Source organism: Poecile atricapillus, chromosome 14 (genome assembly GCF_030490865.1).
Source record: "Poecile atricapillus isolate bPoeAtr1 chromosome 14, bPoeAtr1.hap1, whole genome shotgun sequence".
Lineage (NCBI taxonomy): Eukaryota > Metazoa > Chordata > Aves > Passeriformes > Paridae > Poecile > Poecile atricapillus.
In genome coordinates, this window is record NC_081262.1 from 6,103,246 (window position 1) to 6,122,858 (window position 19,613).

At 45.1% G+C, this 19,613-nt stretch overlaps 1 long non-coding RNA gene across 1 annotated transcript; it reads left to right on the forward strand.

Annotated features, from left to right (window-relative positions):
• The first annotated feature begins 7,516 nt into the window (after nucleotides 1-7,516).
• On the forward strand, nucleotides 7,517-19,073 carry LOC131584686 (uncharacterized). The gene is made up of 3 exons (XR_009278782.1): nucleotides 7,517-8,994; nucleotides 18,057-18,101; nucleotides 18,330-19,073. It is a non-coding gene; the product is annotated as an uncharacterized LOC131584686 (long non-coding RNA).
• The last annotated feature ends 540 nt before the right edge of the window (nucleotides 19,074-19,613 follow it).

Consider the following 19,613-nt stretch of genomic DNA (forward strand, 5'->3'; position numbering starts at 1 on the left):
CATCCATCCATCATCCATCCATCATCCATCCATCCATCCATCCATCCACCCATCCATCCATCCATCCATCCATCCATCCATCCATCCATCCATCCACACCTGCAAAGCCCTGTCTCCCGTGCTGCTCTGTCCCAGGGTCGCTGGCTCTGCCTCGCTTCCCGTGCTGCCCCAGCCCGGCAGTGAGCCTGCCCAAAGCCACAGCTAATGGAGAGGAGATGAGTCTGTGCCTTGCTGCCAGGGCAAGGTGGCTCTGTGGGCTCTGTGCCGCTGGCAAGGGGAGGGGGATGTGGCAGGCACAGTGTGCCAGGGTCCCGTGTCACAGTGTCCCTGTGCCAGCCCACACCTCAGGGATGTGCTCCAAGAACTGCAGCCCCACTGCTTTGCAGGCTGAGGGCTCACCCTGCCATCACCTATTGCAAAATACATCTAAACTGCATGGCTGGTCTTGCTGTGCTTTTCCTTAATTTCTTGTTTCCTACACACCTGATGTATGCTAATTTGAAGTAAAGTCACATAAAATGAAAGTCTTGTAGCGACACTTTTCCTAAAGAAGCCAGTTTTGTGTTAAGTGGGAGCATTGCAAAGGCCAGTTCCAAAGCTGGACTTAAGCCACTTTGGGGTTAATTTCCTGCACTGCCACAGTGCACCGGGGCAAATCACTGGAACTTCTGTGGGCTTTGGATGGAAGCCTGTGATGAGAGTCCCAAATCCCCTGGATACCAGAATTCTCTGTGTTCCCACACACGCCTCAGCTGCTGCTCTGCAAAAGGGTGCAAGTGCAGCATTTGCCTCCCAGATGTGATGAACACAAGAAGGACGATGGTGTGTTCTGTATCCTGTGACAGTGTCTGTACAGACTTTCCTCCCTTGCACCTCTCTCCTCTTGGCTGGAGCAGTCCTTCCCAGGGAAGGGTGCACACAGCCAGTGTGTGAGGGTACTTTGTTACTGAGGAGCTTTTTCATCCCAACACCAGTGTTAGGACATTTGGACTGGAAGCAGACTTACTGCTCAGTTTATTCTTTGGTTTCCTCGTGTGGAATAGGGGAATTTTGAGCATATGGATAAAGCTAAATCAAAATGATAAAGTATTTCATTTCAGACTGAGGGCATCCACACAAGAATAACTCTTCCAGAATAGCTTATTGCATAGACAAACTAAAAAAACTGATCTATTTTAACCAGAGGAATGAAGGAGGGATGGAGCTCTGGGTGACAAGCACAGCTCCCACAAACACATAAATCACAGATCACAATAGGCTCTTTTAGAGCTGTAGAAATGATAGTGCTGTTTTGGTAATGGAACATCCTGATCTAATCTCTACGTGTATGTACTATATTTATATTCTACACATGTATATATTCCAATTATATATATCTAAAAAATCCAATTTACAGGTGTGGGCTATAATTAAGAGCTCTGATGTGTACTTTTTACTGAAATAATATGATAGAAAAGAATGTAATTTATCAAAGAAACACTGCTGAATTTATGACGAGAACAGGGAGATAATGGGATTTCTGGGACTGTATGGATGCTCTTTGCAGTCATTTGAGAGGGCAGAATATGGGGGAACTTAACTGGAAATGAGTTTTTTCTGAGATTGTTTTAAAACTAATGTATTTGCAACTCCTATTTTGTGGATGCACACAGATTCTTATATGAATACTGATTTTTTAGATAATTTATTGTAACAAGTAGTTTTTGCCTGGAAAAATCTGATGCTGCAGATTCCATTACAATATATTCTGTCATAATGCCAGCCTGTATTTCTTTTTAGTCAAAGCATTCTAACAAATTCCAGACTTGAATTAAATCTGCTGTTCTGACACGTGAAATGTTGCTTAATCATTCTGGAGCTTTGTCAGGTTTTTTCCCCCCTCCTTTTAACTGGATGATGTACAGAGTCCCCCAAGCTAATCTGTGCACAGGTTTGGGTGGAAGTGCTTGTGGTGGGTTGGAAAGCACAAGAGATGTGTGACTGCAGAGGGTGCTTCATTTGTGTATAACTGGGTACAAAGGCTTGATGAGCTCCTCTTGTGTATGATAACCTGACCCCAGTGCACTCTTCAGTGAGCAGAAATGAGTATTTCTGCCTTCAGGCTGGCATCAGAAGCTGCAGCTCTGCAGATGAGAGGTGGCCAGTGGGGAGGGGGGTTGTCCTGCTCCTCCCTCCTGGTGACTTTGCTGTGGCTTTGTGGGTGTCAGGCAAACCATGCAGACCTGGGGAGAGGCTGTGAGGCTGCTGGGCAGCTCTGCTGAGGCAGTTGGAGGCACTGTCCTGGGTATCATCTGTCATTTTTTAAATTCATTGAATCCTGCAGTGGTCTCAGTGGAAAGGCACAGTAACGCAGCCACAAACCATCCTCAGGTTGTTCACGTGCCAATATGAGGAATAAACCCCAAAGATCTCCATGTCCTGTGCTGTAAAGGGCCCTGACAGGCAGCGTGAGCTGTTGGCTCCTCAGGTACTCTCCATGGAGCATCTTGGAATTTTTCCCACTGCCATTAACCTCATTTTTGATACTGTTAAGGGATGTGTGACACATGGGTCAGAGATGGGGCAGCTGGGCAGGGCCATTAAGCACAACTGGGAGGGGGTTGTCACCTGCAGGACCCCCACACCCTGCTCACTTGTGTGTCCAAGATAAGGGGGGCTGCTTTGCTCATCCAAACTCCACCTGCACCTTCTGCTTTGGGCTCCTGACTCTGGCATTTTGTCCACATGTCATTCTCGCTTCTCCATTCACTCTTGAGTGGAGTGGAGCTGACCACAGTCCAGGGTTCTGCTTTAAAATGTTTGCTGCATTTACTGCTTCTGCAGTGTGTTCATTTTGGCTGGGCCAGGAGCCACCTGCTCTCAGATTTTCTTCCTCTCAGAGGTAATTGCAGACTGGGCTGAATTATCCCTGCCACCTCTTGGGAAAGCTGCAGAGCCTGAGCCACAAAAGCCTATTACTGTGAGGCAACTTTTCCAGAGCCAATATGACTTCAGAATCTTGTCTGAATCCTCCACACATTTTCAGGCCTATCCTTGCAATATGGTCACCAAAGCTGCTCACAGCATTTAGCAGTGGTATCTTGGATACCGGATGCTGAAATAACACCCTTTCCCTCTACTTGCTGGTTAATCTCCTATTTATGTAGCCCTGGATTGCTTTTCCCCTCTTAGTAACAGCATCACATGAGGAGTTCATGTACGGCTGGTTCTGTACAAACCTCCTCATTTCCTTAATTGCTGTTATCTGTATGATTAGCATGACCAGTGTACTTGGTCCTTAGACAGGCACTGTGCCATTTGCAGCTATTGAGAGCACTTTGCTCAAATAAACGGATATTTCCCGGCTTTCCAGATCTGTTCCCATCATTAATGCTGTTCCTGGCACCCAGTACTGCCGTGCACACACTGCATCAGCAATGGCTTTGTTCATTTCCCACATAACTGAGTGATGTACTGAACAGGCTTGGATCAGGGACAGAAACCATTTGGCTGTGTGTCTGTTTATCGTGTAGTACCTATCGGCTAACTAATTTTAAAATAATTTGAGTGCCATTTTTTCTTTTATAAAATACTTTTCAACTGAAAAGCTGCTGCACCTGGAAGTCTGTTTCAAGCTTAGGTCTCTGTCAAAGTACTGATGCAACCCAAACACCTGGTTTACTTGACATTTTATTTTCCATGGTTGATGACATGCAGATTAGCTGATCTTTAGCTGACCTGTCCCCAACACCCCATTTATTTGTAGGTATTGGTTTATACTGAGCTTTAGCCATAGTCCTCAGGTGGATCTTGCTATATTTTTTGAATGTGTTAATAGTTGGCTTGAACTGCTCAGGGATCTCCTTGGCACCTGGTCTCCACATGATTGCTGGGAAGTAATACAAATCTGCTTGTTTAGGAGTTTGTTTAATGAGAGCTTGTCATAAGGGGAGGGTTTCTGGCCAGAGGTGAAGGTCCCAGCAGTGCAGTGAAACACACTGAGAGTTAAAATACAGCAAACTCGTTGGTGACAATTAGCAGCTATAGCTGGCCCCAGCTCGGTGGGTGCTTGTGGATGGGTTTAATTTGGCTGTCTTGGTCAGGCTGTGCCTGTCCCAGCTGGCTCTGTCCCCAGCCTGTGTCAGGCAGGAGGGCAGTGCTGGCAGACCCTGCTCAGCTGCCCTTCCCAGGCTGGGCTGGCACTGCCAGGGCACTCACGGGCTGGGGCTGTGGGTGCTGCAGAGTCCCAGCTCAGCCTCTCACTGGAGCAGCCCACTTAGGGTCCTCAGGGTCTCCCATGGGCATGATGGAGATGCTGGCTCAAAGTTCTGCTGCAAATCACCAGATGTTGATAATTGTCCACAACTGTCCTGGAATGGATCCAGATCTGAAATGAGGTCACTCTGCACGTGGTTTGTTCTGTATTCCTTAAGCACCTACAGAGGATTATTGCTTCTGCAAATAGCAGGGCCAGAGTGTCCTGGTTTTGGGTTTCTGTATCAATACTCTGCAGCTCCCTCAGCGAGAGCACGAGTGATATTGGCTTTCCCTGTCCCCCGGGTGTGCCTCACCTGTTGCAGGGATGCTCAAGGCTCAGCTGGAGCTGAGGGAAGGGGTCTCCACCTCCCAGAGCACTGCATTTGGGAAGCCTGTGCCTAAAAATAAAGAGCCACCTGGTCCATAGGTGTAAACCCACCCCCAGCCAAGCCTGCAGCTGTGCCCAAGTCAGCAGCACTGGTACTTTGGAGCCACAGCACAAACCCTGGTTGCTGCACAGGTAGGAGCTGCTCATCCTTTGGGCCAGGTCCAGAGCCAGGCAATATTTATTTCTGCAGCACGTGCTGCTGCTGTCATTTCTGTAGCTGGTTGCTTGAAAAGAGAGGGCACATCATAGCTTGTGGGGCTCTGCAGAGCAGTAGCCTGGTCTTTCAGGAGGAATTTGCCTCAATCTGTCCCTGTTAGGGATCTTCTGCATGAAGATTGTTCAGTATCGCCTTCAAATCAGGCTGTACCTGCCAGGGCTGTCCCCTGGGATTTCTTACTGCCAAATCCCCCAACAGAGGAGACATATTCACATCAGTAGGAAAACAAAATGGGAAGAATTAAACTCAAAATTACAGGTGGGAAGGAAAGGTGGATTTTGGAGCCCTGTGGCTGTCGTGGAGTGCTCTCCTCACGTGCCAGTCCCCTGTGATGCACAGCATATGTCAAGGCAGCTTCTTTTAAAGGGATAACATCAAGGCATCTGAAAGGCCGCCTCCTTTTTGTTCTTATTTCATCCTGTATTACAGGATTTTATTCAGGTTTTTCAGTGGCCTCCTGGGTAATGCTTTATTACAGTAACAGTGTGGAGTTCTACTTTGTAATAATGGGATCTATATAAATAATACTGATTCTGCTGCCTCCTGTAATGCTTCCTGCCTGGGAACACTCAAAAGCTTTTGAAAATGTTAATTTCCTATTTTTTGGATAGAGAAGCACCTCTGGGTACTGCAGAGGGCATGGCAGCAGTATGTGTTGTGCTGGTCAGCTGCCTGTAATAGCCATACCCTTGAATCAAGGGCTTCAAACAACTGAGGGTCTTTGTACCAAAAATGAGTAATTAAAATAATTGCTTTCTTTAGGTGTTGGGTTTTTTTCTTTTGTCATTTTGAGCCTTTAAAACAGAGGCCAGGTAGTATGAGACTCAGTTCCAAGCACTGTGAGGGGAGATTCAGCCTTGAAGAAGAGTCAGATGAAGGTTGGGAGAAAGGGATTGTGGAGGGATTTTACAGATTTTGACTTGATGTGCAAAGAGATGAAGGATGCTGTGACCCAACAGACTGCAGTGCTATGTTGAGGACAGGCTCTTTGGCTCAGAGCAGCATTCTTGGTCCCATAATACAACTTTCCTTATGGTGCTGCCCTGTGCTGGGTGAATCAATATCCACTTACCAAGGCACAGCCTAAGGCCCCCAGGTATCCAGGCTTAATTTGGGCATTTATGTTTCTCTAAACAACCTGGGCTTGGTCAGGAAGAGGAGGGTGACCTGAGTCCCTGTGGCTGTCCTGATTTTCCCTGGGGAGCTGTTACTGCTGAGAGCTGTTGGGAAGGGATATGCTGTGCTGTGTGTGGAGCAGAGCCCAAAAGGCACGCGTGGCACCGGCAAGACAAAACGGCAGCAACGGTGAACAGGGTAAAGGCTTAATGGATTTCCTTGAACTGTGCTCTGTAAGGGCCTGGATGACAGGATTTGCACTGGATTGACATGAGTTTTCAAAGAAATGAGGGCTGCATTGTACAGCAGTGCTGCCACTCTCCTTGGCTGACCTGCCGTGCTCCCTCCTTTCAGGGTAACATTAAAATGAATATTGCACAGCAGAGAGAGCTGCATAATTGGCTGCAGACAATGCATGTGCTGTGCTGCTCTGTGCAATATCGATTGCTCCCTGTCCAAATACATGTATCTAGGATCAGCCCATTAAGCAGAGCCCTTTGGGCAGATGCCAATCCTTTCACGCTGTGGTGGCTCTCGCTCCGTCCCGGCTGTGCCACAAGCGCCGTGCACAGTCTGCAGGCACTCCAGAGCCTGGCACACAGGGACACAGCCAGGAGAGGGTCACTGCCCATCGTGGCCCCCAGACACTGCCTTTGTGTGTATTTGCTCTGGTGGGGATGTCCCTCCTTGCGCTGGTGTGGTCTAACCTCCAGTGGTCCCAGCGGTACCACGTGTGCGTCAGGGTTTTGTGAGGCTGCACTTAAATCCCAGTGGAAAACTGATCCTTTTTATTAGGTAGATGAATTAAGGGGCAAGCCCACCATGGCTTGGTAGAGGCAGAAGTGAGTCCTGGAGGTTGGCATTGTAAGCAGAAGTCATGCAGAAGCTGTTGGGGCACATCTGTGTCGCAGCACATTGAACAGGCAGCTCGGCTGCTGGAGGTGGTAAAACCAGCTGTGCAGCCGCTGGATGGGTTCTGCTGCTTGGCCCTGCTGGGGCTGTGTCGTGTGTGATGCTGTGCTGGCCTGTCTGCTGCCACCCACCCACCCAGGGCCACTCACTCTGTCTGGTCCCCTCCCATGCCCCTGATGGCAGCACAGCTCACACAGGCTCATTGGTGGGGCTTTTATCACCTTTCAACACTTAAAGGCTTCCATGTCTCTGCATTCAGAGAATAACAGTGGTGCTTTTCCAGAACTGCAGAGGGCTGCAAGAGAAGGAAGGTTCATGCTGCTTTTCTCAATCCTTCATCTCCAGTCTGCTTGGTCCATATATTCCTACACCTTATTTTATATATATGTACACATATACGAATGGGAATTATTCCTCTGTTAAATCTAAGTCAATAATCCCTTTCCTCCTGCAAGCATTTAGTCTCCTATCAGATCCTGCAATAAATTAATCTTCTTTATCACTCCTTTAATCGGTTCCTCATAACCAGTGAGCAGTGAAATCTTCTCACCTATTGACTGATGTATAGTGTTAGATTAATGTATAATGTAAATGAATAGAAATCAAATTACAAGAGCTGCTGTGTGCTTTGGTGCTGCTGCTGAATTTGTGCTACCAGGAGCTCATTCAGGGTCACTGTCTTAGCCTGTACTTTGCATGTAGGAGCAGCATGCAAAGGTTTGGGGAGCCAGGGCTTCTGTGGAGTCAAAGCTTGAATAGAGGAGAAAAGGGGGTGTCTGTTATTTTACACGCCCCACACTATCTGTTCTAAAGAGAGAAGAGCAATATGCTGTGATGTGACAGACTGCTAGAATCAACAGCTGAATTTTTAAATAATACAGAAGGATGAAGAGCCTCAATGTTTGACTCTTGGGGAGCTGTGGGTGGCAGTAGCTGCTGTTGGGAGGAGGATTTGGGTTCATCCCACCTGAGGTTTGACATTTATTCCATGGGATGGGACAGCATTCCCTGTGGGCTCACTCTGCAGGAAGCAGAGACCGAGGTGCACATCTGGGTTGCTATTCAGCTCACCTCAGCTATTTCTCCCTCTGCAGTTTGAAGGGTGCTGTGTGTGGGCTGTGGGCATTTAACACTTTAAATTGATGCTTAATATTTAGGTGGGATGCAAACGTGCTTAGGTGCACAATCAGTTCTTCAGTGCCCTGCTATGATCTGCTGATGTGAAAGGCTTAGTTATAGACTGTGCTTATTGTGGCTACAAATAATGCTTTGAGGCTTCCCAAAATTCTATTGTTTTAATACAGCAGTTGGCAATGGCTGAAATTCCTCTCCCTACTTTTTCCCAAGACAGTGAAGGGAAGGAGAAAAGCAGAAAAGGAAACACAATAAAATGTCCCTGTGGTATTTTTTTCTATTATATACCTGCCAAAACCTGTAATGGTGTGTTAAGACAAAAGGCTGAGCCCTCGGTGTTGTCCAAGGGAAAAAGCACAGAAAACTCTATTAAACCCTCTGTATTGCATTGACCTTTGGTTTGCTCCCATCTTTTTCTGGTTTCTGTGATGTGGCACACAATATCTGTGGGAAAGGGTGGGTACTGCAGATCCTGCTTGATTTCAGCTCAGAGGTTTGAGGCACACAGGTAGCACATGGAGTGAAACCATCAGGGCAGATGGAAATCTCATTTCTGTGCTGGTATTCTCCATAACACCTAAGTGTTGGCTTTGTCCTGCTCTTGGGCTGCTCCTTTGAGGAGCCAGTACACCCCTGACCTGCATCTGCTGGCTCCTCAGCCCTCCACTGAAGGTGCAGTTTGCTCATGCTGCGCATCAGGGAGCCTGGAGCTGCTCACAGCTGATGGAAGAGCAAGAAAAATGTTTCTTCGACCTGGTTTTTCTTCCCCCCTTTGTTATCAGGAAGAACAAGGGACTAGAAACTTCTGTGAATTCTTCTTGAGGAAGAAGCTCAAAAGGAGTTTGGAAAGCATGTTAATCCTCATTGCTGTCTGGATGAGGCACTGAATTTCTGCTGAGACTTGGGCATGGTGCCCTGTGGTGACAGGAGCTGTGCTTCTGCTCCTGGGGAGCTCTATCAGACACCCCTCAGAGTAAAGCAGAAAGGAAAGGTAAGTTGGAAAATGTACATTCCTTTGCCTAGCAGGAGTTTTTGTTCAGGCTGTGGTCCTAGTTCACCCTGTTTCCCTGCAGAAGGGACCCTCACACTCCAGAGTCACTCCTGTGGAAAAGAATCTCTTCCCATTTCTACCCAGTAATTCTCACAACTAAATAAGGCCTGTTCTTTAAAAGCTGAAAATGTGGAGAGTGCCAAAGATCAATTCAAAGAATAACTATAATGTAATCTAGTGAGAAATTGCAGAGACTAGAGATGGACTCTCCTCTGAGCTGTGTAGCAAAGGGCAGTGATGAGCTGTTTGCAGCAAGTGGAATTGTGGCTAGATAGGAAAATTGTTCTGCCTGTGAGTGTGGTCAGGCATTGCCATGGGGACCCAGAGAGGCAGGGAAACCTCTGTCCTTGGGGACACTCAGAGCTGCACTGGGCACAGCCCTGAGCAACCTGACCTGATATTGAGCAGGGGCTGGAGTGGGGATTCCTGCCATCATTCACTGCTTCTGGGATTTACAGGAGCAAATCCTCTTTTACAGTTAAGCTATCATTTTGTAGATCTGTTTTTATCATGAAAGTATGCTGCTTCATGAACAGTGGTGTCTCTGAGCATTCATTATTCAGAAAAAGTTTGTCTTCCAATTACACAAGATCATAAGAAGAAAAGTGTCTGGTTTGTCAGAACTGCAGAGCTAAAATAAGCTGCAGCAAGCACATCTCCTTGGCAAGGAGCTGGTGTCTCTAATTAGAAGAGCTCTGGAGAGTTAATCTACTTGTGTATGAGACCTATTGCTTCCTCCTGCAGCACGCAATGGCTGGAGCTGAGCAGCTTTGAAAAAGGCCTGGAGGCTGGGCTTCAGATAATTAATATATCTTACTTGAGAACTTATATATATATATATGAGAATTTCCCAAACATGAGGTTTGGTGTGCTTCTGTCAGACGGCTGAACTTCAGCAGGGCTGAGAATTGACTGGGAATTGAAGATGTAAATTCTTTTAGTTAAAAAGAAAAAGTGCTGAAAGTCCTAATCTCTGGCAAGCAGCTACTGCAGAGTGGAGTAAGTTGCTGTGCCATCTAGCTGTGTGATAGCAGTGTCCTCAGCAGGCAGGAAGAATTTTGGTTGCTTGGAAGTGCCCAAGACTGGACTGGATTCTTGTTTGGGGTGGTCATGCCTCACCCTCACAGAGGTATGGGCAACAGGAGGGGAAGAGGCTGTGATACTGAGATGAAAGAAGCCTTTCCTGGGACAGTAACCTCAGCCACACTGCCAAAGAGATAACCTTGATATTTCAGTGCCTATCAAAGGTGTCTCCTGCTCTCATGCTAATGCTCTCCAGAGCAGGGGGGGCAACTAATCAGCATTGCAGCAATCAGTCAGGTTTCCCTTGGCACATGATGAGTTTAATTATTTTGCAGTTCACACCATGTTCTTGGTAGCTGTAGTGTTGTTTATTCTGGGAAGCTTCTGGGACTGAGGTGGTAGAAAAGTTTTAATTTCAGACAGGAATTTACCAAGTTGGGTTCTTGGCCTGGGCTCCAAATTTCCAGAGTTTCTCTGAAGTCCTGGTTGGCCTTATTAGAATTTATCAGTCCTAGTTCCTTTTCCTGAGCCATCTACCACATGTGACAGTTTTGACGTGGATACTGATGTACCAGAATTGACTGACGAATCCCATCAGACAAAAATAGCTTGTGTGTATCAGTGATTGAACCAAACTCTTTGGTTTAAAAGCAAAAGCCTTATCTGTTTTGGCCAGCCTGCTGCACTTTGTCTCCTCCCCAGCAGAACTCCCAACCCTCCCTGCAGCCCAGCAGGGAGGAAACATCCACCTGGTGCACTGGGCAGCTCTCTTTCAAATCCTCAACAACCACCGAGCAGGTTAGCACTGCCATGGACCTCACACTTACCAAGAAGAACTTAATGAGTTATTAGTCAATGAAAACCTGGGCAGGACTCTCTCAGCCTTCAGGCAGCTCAGAGTTCACTCTGCAATAGGTGCTCTCCTGACCAGGGGCACCCAGATGGAGCCAAAGTTAATTTATCTCATTTTAATAACTGCAGTTACTTACAGATATCTTTCTCATAATGTCATGTTCTCATATCTGAATTGCCCCAAATTTGCACTTTACCTGTGTCAAGCTCTGCAAACAACCTAAGAAGTGATGCTGTAGGAATTTTGTTTTTACTGTCAATCTCCTGTGCAGCACAATACCTTTGAAAGCGGCAAGAAATATTTTCTTATTGGAGGCAAACTCCCTGGGAATGTGCAATTGATTATTCAAACCTCATGGTGCTGCTGCAGAGATTTGTGTTGCTGTGACTGACTTTGATTCCCTGATAGCCTGTCTCATGCTCCTGTCCCCTAATGGAGCTGATAGCATTAAGTCATGCAGTTAATCAAGTGAAAGAAATTGTTTCTCCTTATTCAAAGACCTGATAACTTTATCCAACAGGGAGGGTCTCTAACAGGATGAGACAAGGAGAAGGAGATGAGATAAGAAACATCCACAGGACTCAATAAGCAATGGAGTAGGAGTGTTTTTAAATGCCTCAAATTTGGAATAGAAAAGCATTCTGAATGATCTATGGAAAGCCAACTCTGGCTGGCACTTTATTATTGCATTTTTTTGTATTAAGGAGTCAAAGATCAAGAATAAATTCAGTCCAGGTAATGAGACACAGAATTGTTAATTGAGGTGCTGCCAAGCCATGTGAGGACAGTGTGGAGCACAGCAGCTCCTTGGTGAGGCAGCTGGCAAAGATGGGTACATGGTCCCAAATTATCGGTGTGTGATGGGTTTTCTGCATAGTATTTCCATCACTGATAATGAGGAATTAAAACATAATTCACTAATGCATAAAAAGAAAGGTCTTCACAGGGCTGGGTACTCCCAGGCAATGATTATCCTGATGAAATTAACTTGAATACAGGAGGCTCAGGAGGAAGCATAATTCTCCCTCCTTTTCATGCTACCCATTATAACAATGATCTGTGCAAAACCAATTTGACTATTAGATCATTCCTACTAAAATAACTCCAAACCATTTACAGGCATCCTTGTAGGACTTTGCTGCAGGTAGATGCTGAAGCACTTCCAGTGGTGTTGAGTTTAATTTGTACCCTCCCTGTTGCCTTCCCACTTTGCCAGGTGGAGCTGTTGTCTCTGGTACATGGAATTCTGCATTTCTGGGGAATGGCAAGAGGCAGAAGGTGTCACTCTGCCTCTGAGGGGGCAGTGGCACTGTGCTCATGCTCCCAGGCTTTAAGAGATGCTGGTTAAGAAGGGACACATGGATGCTGTGTGAAACTGCCATTTGAGACAGGCCCCACTCTGAGCTCTGCTGTGCTCTCATGGATTTATAACAGCTCTGCTACACTGAAATTGTTCCAAGGTTTTGCTGATCAGGATGCAGTCAAAATCTCTCCCATGGGGAGCAGAAGTGCTGCAGAGTTTTCCCCCTTCACCAGGTCAGTTTGAAGTTTGGCTGTCCTGCAAAAGTCTGTTGTTTTTATTCTCAGAGTTACAGGCAAGTGAGAAAGGTAAGGAATAAGGTATTTTTACCAGGTGGTGGGGTTTTTTGGAGCAGTGAATCCCCCAGGGAGGCAGAGAAACAGAAACTACACTCCTTTTATGCATGCTGCATAAGAGATAAAAATGTACAAATGTTTTCCATTCCCAGGCTCATCTTTTGCTTTAGACTTTGGTGAGCATTAATATTAGTAGTAAAAGTTAATGAAATGTTAGTGGCAAAAGTTAATGAAGACTATGTGGAATAAGGCTAAACATTGACTAAAACATTGATAAATTAGAGTTTTAAGGGAAATCAAAAAGCAATTTTCCTGGCAACTGTTTATGAATCTTCCTCTCCATTTAGACAAGATCTTACTTGCAATCAGTTGTAAAGGCAATGTACATCAGTCTAGAGTAACCAGCACAGCAATTGTAAAAAAGACGTAATTTTAGATTTTGTCTACTTACTTTTAGGTGATTATATAACTCCCTGGTGTCAAGGAAAGACAAGTTTTTACTTTTTGAAAACTATATATCCTGCTGCTGGACTAAAGAGTGCAGAAAATGCTTGTTTGCTGCTGAGTCACCAGTGAAATCATTAGATTTGAGTATCTGGAGCCTTGAACTGCAAGTTGTAGGTTGGAAGAACTGGAGAGCCAAGAGCCACGAACACTTCCCTCAGCACGGTGCCACAGTGCTGAGCTCCTGGTCCCCAGCTTTGTCACATGTGTGCACATCTCATAACAGAGCTGGTAAAGGTCTATGAGAAATCCCAAAACCTGGAGAAAGGAGTTCTCAGTCACATCCCCATCTTAGTCCTGGCTAGGATGCTTTAGAGCATCTCAGCAGGTTGCTGTTTAGTTGTCAAATGCTCCTTAAGGGCAAAAAGAGATGAGCCTGAATTTGTCACAGCATGTGACACTGACAGAGCTAGAGCTGCTCAGTGCTGTGGTGTTATTTAGGATGTTGTGCCAGCATCCTGGAATTTATTGCCCACATTTTGCCACGTGCTTGAAGGTGAGCTGGCACCACGTGAAATGTCACGTTGGCCAGGTAATCCCTTTAGCATGTGTTCAAGCTATTGTGGGATTGATCATGCTGGGTCTGGGCTGAGAACCACACTGAGTTTACACTGCCCAGTGAATCCAGCAAGAGTTCAGGTATCTGCACCTTAATGTGTCACATCCTCCCCAAAGGGAGGCCAGGGACCTCATCTGCTGTGTTTACCAATCCACATTTCACTCTCTGCTGCACTTAGTTTCTCACAGATTTCTTTTGGTTTGCTCAAGATAAGCCCACACTACAGAGAATTGATTTGGAACACCATAAAGTCAAGTGTTACCTGCATCCAGTGGTGTTTCATCTCTCTTGTCTGCTATAATTACTACAGAAAGCAGGATGTGATAATGGTCAAAGTCAGAATTAATGAAGGAAAAAAACCCCACACATAAAAGGTGTTGCATAGTGTAGAAGGATTTGAGCAGAAATGTAACAAGTTCTCATGAAAAAATTCCCTGTGAGTTTGTAAATACTGTTTTTCTTCCTTCTTGCAGTTTCTCACTTCATGTCCACAGTGGCTTTCCATTCCCTGGTGGAAAGCCAAGGCAGAGGAAATCCAGCCAGCCACTGTCCCCAGCATGGTCCCTCCCCAGCTCATTCCTGCCAGGCAGACTGGGAATCACCCTCATGCTGGGATTGTTGAGTTTTCCTGGTGGTTAGGGCCTTTATAGCCTTTCACTGCCAGTTCTGTTCAACTGCTAAATGGTAAGAGCCAAGCAACCGTGCTGTTGAGCTGGTTTGGGCTGCTCCACTGTTCCTCATTTGTTCCTCATTTGTTTCTCTGGAGGTCATGCAACACTTAAGGTGGGTGCTGTCTTTGCCTTAAATGCAGGACTTTGAGATGTTCTGTGGGTTCTGCTCGTTCCTTCCTGCTGATCAAAGACTTTCCTCTCCTGGTGCAAGTCCAGCACTCTCAGCCACAGGTGCTGTGACCAGGGATGGATGGATGGGGCTGTAGGAGCAGCTGGCTCCTGTGGCTGTGATCTGTTTTGTCATCCCCTTTGCTGGTTCACTCCAGCTAAAGAGGCACCTGGGAGAAGTTTGGTGTTTACCCAAGGCACACCTTGGTGTTCCAGCCCAACCTCTGGGTAATGCTGGTCGTTAACTTTGCAGTATTTGCCATAAACACTGTCACAAGGTTGTGTATCAAACATCTCATTTAGAAATGGTTGGTCACGTTACAGAATTGATACATAAAGGAGTCATTGCCAATGCCCAGAAAAAAACATGATCCATTCCTAAAAATAGAAGTGTGACAGGTCATGACTTGGTTATTGGGTCTTGGTTGGAGAGTGTTTCATTGATTTCCAATGTGGTGCATGTTATTTTTAAGTCATAACCTATTTTTGGTCTTGGGAAAATTTTGCAAAAAGAAGGAGATATTGCATCATATCCATTCAGTAAATATTTTAGTAATAACATGAAATAGGTTGTAAGCAACAGGTTTAGAATTTCTTTCATAGAACAAAACCTGCTCATCAGCTTGCTAAGGATTATCCCCCCAAGTTTGTGGGAATTTTGGGTCAGTGTCAGGAAATTTTCTAACATATTTTTTGCCTTATAGGTAAAGGAATATTTTTAGTATTAAAATAATCTGAATTTTTTGCAGATAAATAAATATGGTATGATAATAAGTGAGTCTGTTTGAAGTCACAGATATATTTACTGGTTAATTGGTGACTGTGACCTGTCTATATCCTCATGTGTGGTTCTGTATTCCCTCTCTCTCCCTGTGCCCACCCATTCCTGTGCAATCAGGTAAGGACTCACACCACGTTGCTTCTGCCTGCCAAAGCAGGGGCAGTTTGAGTCCTTCCTGGCCAGAGATTGGTCACAGGTCTGACAATAACATCTCTGAGACTACTGTGTTGTCATTAATTCAAGTTGAACTTGGCCAGCAGGCTCCAAACTTATCTGAGTGGACAAACAGGCAGGCAGCCCAAGCACAGTGACTGCAGAGTCTTGGGAAATCAGCTAAAAATAATAGTGTATTTATTTCTGGAAGAATGAAATTGGGTTTGATCTACCAATCTCTTGAGCTAATAAGGGTAATGGAAATGAGATTACAATGGCTGATTTATTATTTCTGGTGGCTATTAATTATTGGGTTTTTCTTTTGAGTAATTAAAGAAGAATTTTTCCTGCTTTAAATGAGTGCACTAGGTCTCATTAATCTGAAGTCTTAAAAATATATTCTTAACCTGGAGAGCCCAAGAAAATGCTAGTTTCCTTGTAACTGTTCATTTGCAATGTAAGACCATGAAGCTATTCTTGCAAAAGCTTTTTTGACTCTTTTCATGTTTCTGTGAGTGTGTAAGTCCTATTTACACCTTGGCTCTTTATTGGCATCTCGTTTCTGCCTTCTTCTGCTCCTCTCCTGGACAGGCCAGAGTTCCTCTGCAGAATCAGTCATGGCTGAATTTAAGCACACAGATATAAATACTGGATAATTTTATTTTTTATAATTTTTTTTTTTTACCCACAGACTTCAGTTTCCCTGAGAGAGACCTTAAAATAGAGGCATGTTGCAGTGACTTTAGGTGGTAGCCCAGCTTTTAGCTCTGAGGGCATGTTGTGGAGGCAGCTTCCTGCCATGGATGAGGCAGCTGATGCAGGGAGCTGCTGTGGGTTACTGCTGACACAAGTGTGCTCCGACAGCAGCAGGATGATGGCCTTTAAAAATAGGACCTCTTGCCATTTTGTGTTCTTGTCAGTGTGTCACAAATGTCATAAGATCAGGTTTGTTTTTCCTCCCGTTTTTCTCTTCTGGTTATTGCCTTCATCAGGGGAATGGGTTGGTTTTGTTGGTGTGGGGTTTCATGCTGGCACTGGCAGGACGAGAAGGAGCAGAGCTGTGCAGGGGTTCCTCGGGGCTGGGCTGGGCTCTGCAGTGCTGCCCACTCCCAACGCTCTGCTGGGAGACATTTCACCTTTCCAAGGGTAGAAACACCAGCTGCCCACAGCACTGCAGCAGTGGAGGCAGGACTTCTCACCCTTTCTCCCCACAACATGAAGGAGCCACGCTCAGGCTGTCGAGGTCCCCAAAGCCCATCTGCCCTCAGGGTTCCTGTCCATGCCTGTCAGCACGGCCACAAAGGAAGGTGCTGGATCCAACAGCTCATAAAGATTGTTGTGAGGAAAAACAAAGCCAAACAAATCAAATCTTCTCCCTGTGAAACTCAGCTGAGAACTGATGTGAACACAAAGTAGGGAGAAAGAGAAGGGCGGTGTTTAGTCAAACCAGGTGGCTGAATGATCCAAGTGCCTCCTGCCAGCCTGCTCAGCTTGCCCAAAAGCTCTCCCTGAGGTCTGCAGGTCATGCCAGAGGGCTCTGGCTGCCTTTGGGAATGCTGCAGTGCTACCAGGCCAGCCCTTCCAGCTCTGGCAGAAGCCAAGGCTGTGTTTGGCACCAGGAATGATCCTTCATGCCCAAGTGGCTCATCCAGGGACTGTGCCCATTGCCAGTGATTGCCAGGTGACAGTGGGCTGTGCCCTCAGCTGGCTGCCTCCCCTGGGGTGCATTTATTGGGAATGGTGGGCATGATGGGTGCTGGGGACATCACCTTCCTCCAGCAGGTCACTGGGAGCAGGTGGGATGGCCCTGTCCCCTCTCCACACCAAGGTTTATTCAGCTGCAAAACTGCATTACTAGGAAGCTTAATCTCTGGCCTAAACTGCCATCCAAGTCAAAGGTGGGCTCTTTGTTGCTTGTAGTAAATACCAAACATGTTCCCAAGGCTCTGTAATTAACCTTTTTTCTAAAGGGGAAGTCAATTCCCACAGTTTCCCTGCAGAACTGCATAGTGTTGCATCCTGTCTGGAGAGAGCTAACATTTTTCATCCTTCAGTAACTCCTGTGGGGAATATTTAGAGCTGGCAGCAGGAGGGTCCAGCTCAGAGCGAGCTCCTGCAGGTACCATTTCCATGATAATTTGCCTTTGAACTTTGACCCTGCTGTAGGAAAGGGGAGTTTAGGAATATTCTCTTTTGCTTTAGGAAAGCAGAACCCAAAAAAGGCAGTTTCCAGAAGGGGATTAAAAATTTGAATCCTGAATCCAATAGTTGATAGGGAAATCTGTTTTAGAGCAATGAAACCCACTCAGACCCATCCCATACCTCTAATTGCTAACACCAGGATGTGGCCAGTGGTAATCTGCACTCTTGGGGTATGTGATAGAGAATCCAGGAAATGAAGAAATGGCAGGAATTTGACCTTTCAGCAGAAAATTCTGCAGAAAAACATATTCTCAAGTAAGTTTATATTTCCAGAGAAGTAAACATTCTCCAAAAGTACTCTAACGAGCAGATCCATAGCAGAGTAGATCAAATGGGTTTTTATTTGCTCTACATGCTGTCAGGCAGCCATGATTTATCTCTTTACCTGGGAAAATGGAAAAAATCAATGTAAAAGAAAGAACAGGTTAAGCTTTAACAGTAAAAAACCAAAGCTTTTCTCATGTGTCCATAATTTGATGCCATTTTTCACAGAGGGTTTGTCCATTCTGTCAGCATCAGAGGAGCTGGGAAGTGCAGGTGAGCATGGGGGGACTCACTGCTGATCTGGTCTGCAGGGCTGGGAAGAGGTATTTGTGTGCTGGTGTTATTGGGGGATGAGCTAAGAGGTGTAAACCTCACTTTGTGCATTAGGGAAGCTCTTTGGAAGCTCTGGATTTGGAAAATTCCCACTTTGTTTTAAATTAAAGGAAATTTGATTGTATTTCAGTATTTTTTTTTTCTGAATTGATGCTATGTTTCTTTCAGAATTGGAATAAGGAAAATGTCAAGTGTGATACAAGGACCCTTAATGTAAGAGAATCACAGAATCACAGAGTGAACTGGGTTGGAAAAGACATTTGAGATCATCAAGTCTGACCTAAGACCTCATCAACTAAACCCTGGCACTGAGTGCCATGTCCACGTTCTTTTTAAACTGTTCTGTTTGGAAATAAACTTTTGCTTTAAAACTTTTGACTTGTGGGTGAAACACTGGAATTATGGAGCTGACTGGAAAAAATTCCAAATTTAGAAATAAAAGCTGTTTTCTGGGTTTAAACCCACTTACTGCTCTGATATGGAGCATTTTCAAGTTATCTTTGCAGTCACAGGCGACAGAATACTTTTGCCAGTGCTTAGACATGGAAGCAATGCATGATGCTGGGATGCATGGAAGCTCCTGGGAATTGTGGCAGTATGGGTTTGTTTATATTTACAAATTAGTTGGACTTGTTCTTGGCACTTGTTTGGATTTAGCTTAAGAATAATCCATATTGTCCAAATAACTTCCTAATAATAAAAACCCACAGTCACTGTCAGAGCTAAATTCCAATATTTCACTGCAAAGTAGCTGGAGAAGTAGCTATTGCCTTAAATAAAAATCACATTTTCCCAAACCAAGCTGTAAGCAGTGAGAATTGTTGATTTTCAAGACTTTTAAAACTGAGCCAATAAAATATGCTGAATCTTACCTTATCTACACTTTGAATACCAAAAAGCATTGACAACTCTCAAACCAAATTATTGTTTTTTAAAACACAGTGAAAAGAGAATGTACCTCTGGAAATTTAGCATTGTGGAAAGAATGGTTTCTTGAATAAGGATATTGTAAAACCCATCAGAGAGAAAAGTGCTGCTAGGAGGAGGATGTTGCATAAGGTGTCTGAGATAAAGGTTTTACTGTTTTTCGTGTTCTCATAAAATTTTACTGAAATGGAAGATTTTCTCTTTAAATGTTCATTGTTATGCACATGCTTTGCAGAGATAATAGCTACCTTTGCCTAATCCTCATGGGCTGATTTGAATACAGAATTAGTATCATTCTCCAATTTCTTTGAACCTGGGGGAAAAGCATGAGCATTTATTTCAAAAGAGTTTGTGAGTTTTAAGTTCCCCCAGACATCAGAGAGATTTTAGTCCATGACTGAAATCAATTGCAATATCTATTGGCTTTAATTTTATCAGGACCCAGAACCTGATTTGCTTTTCAAAGCAATTTAAATTTTTCTAACTCAATTCGAAATTTATTTTTTGAAAATGTAAGAATTTTTC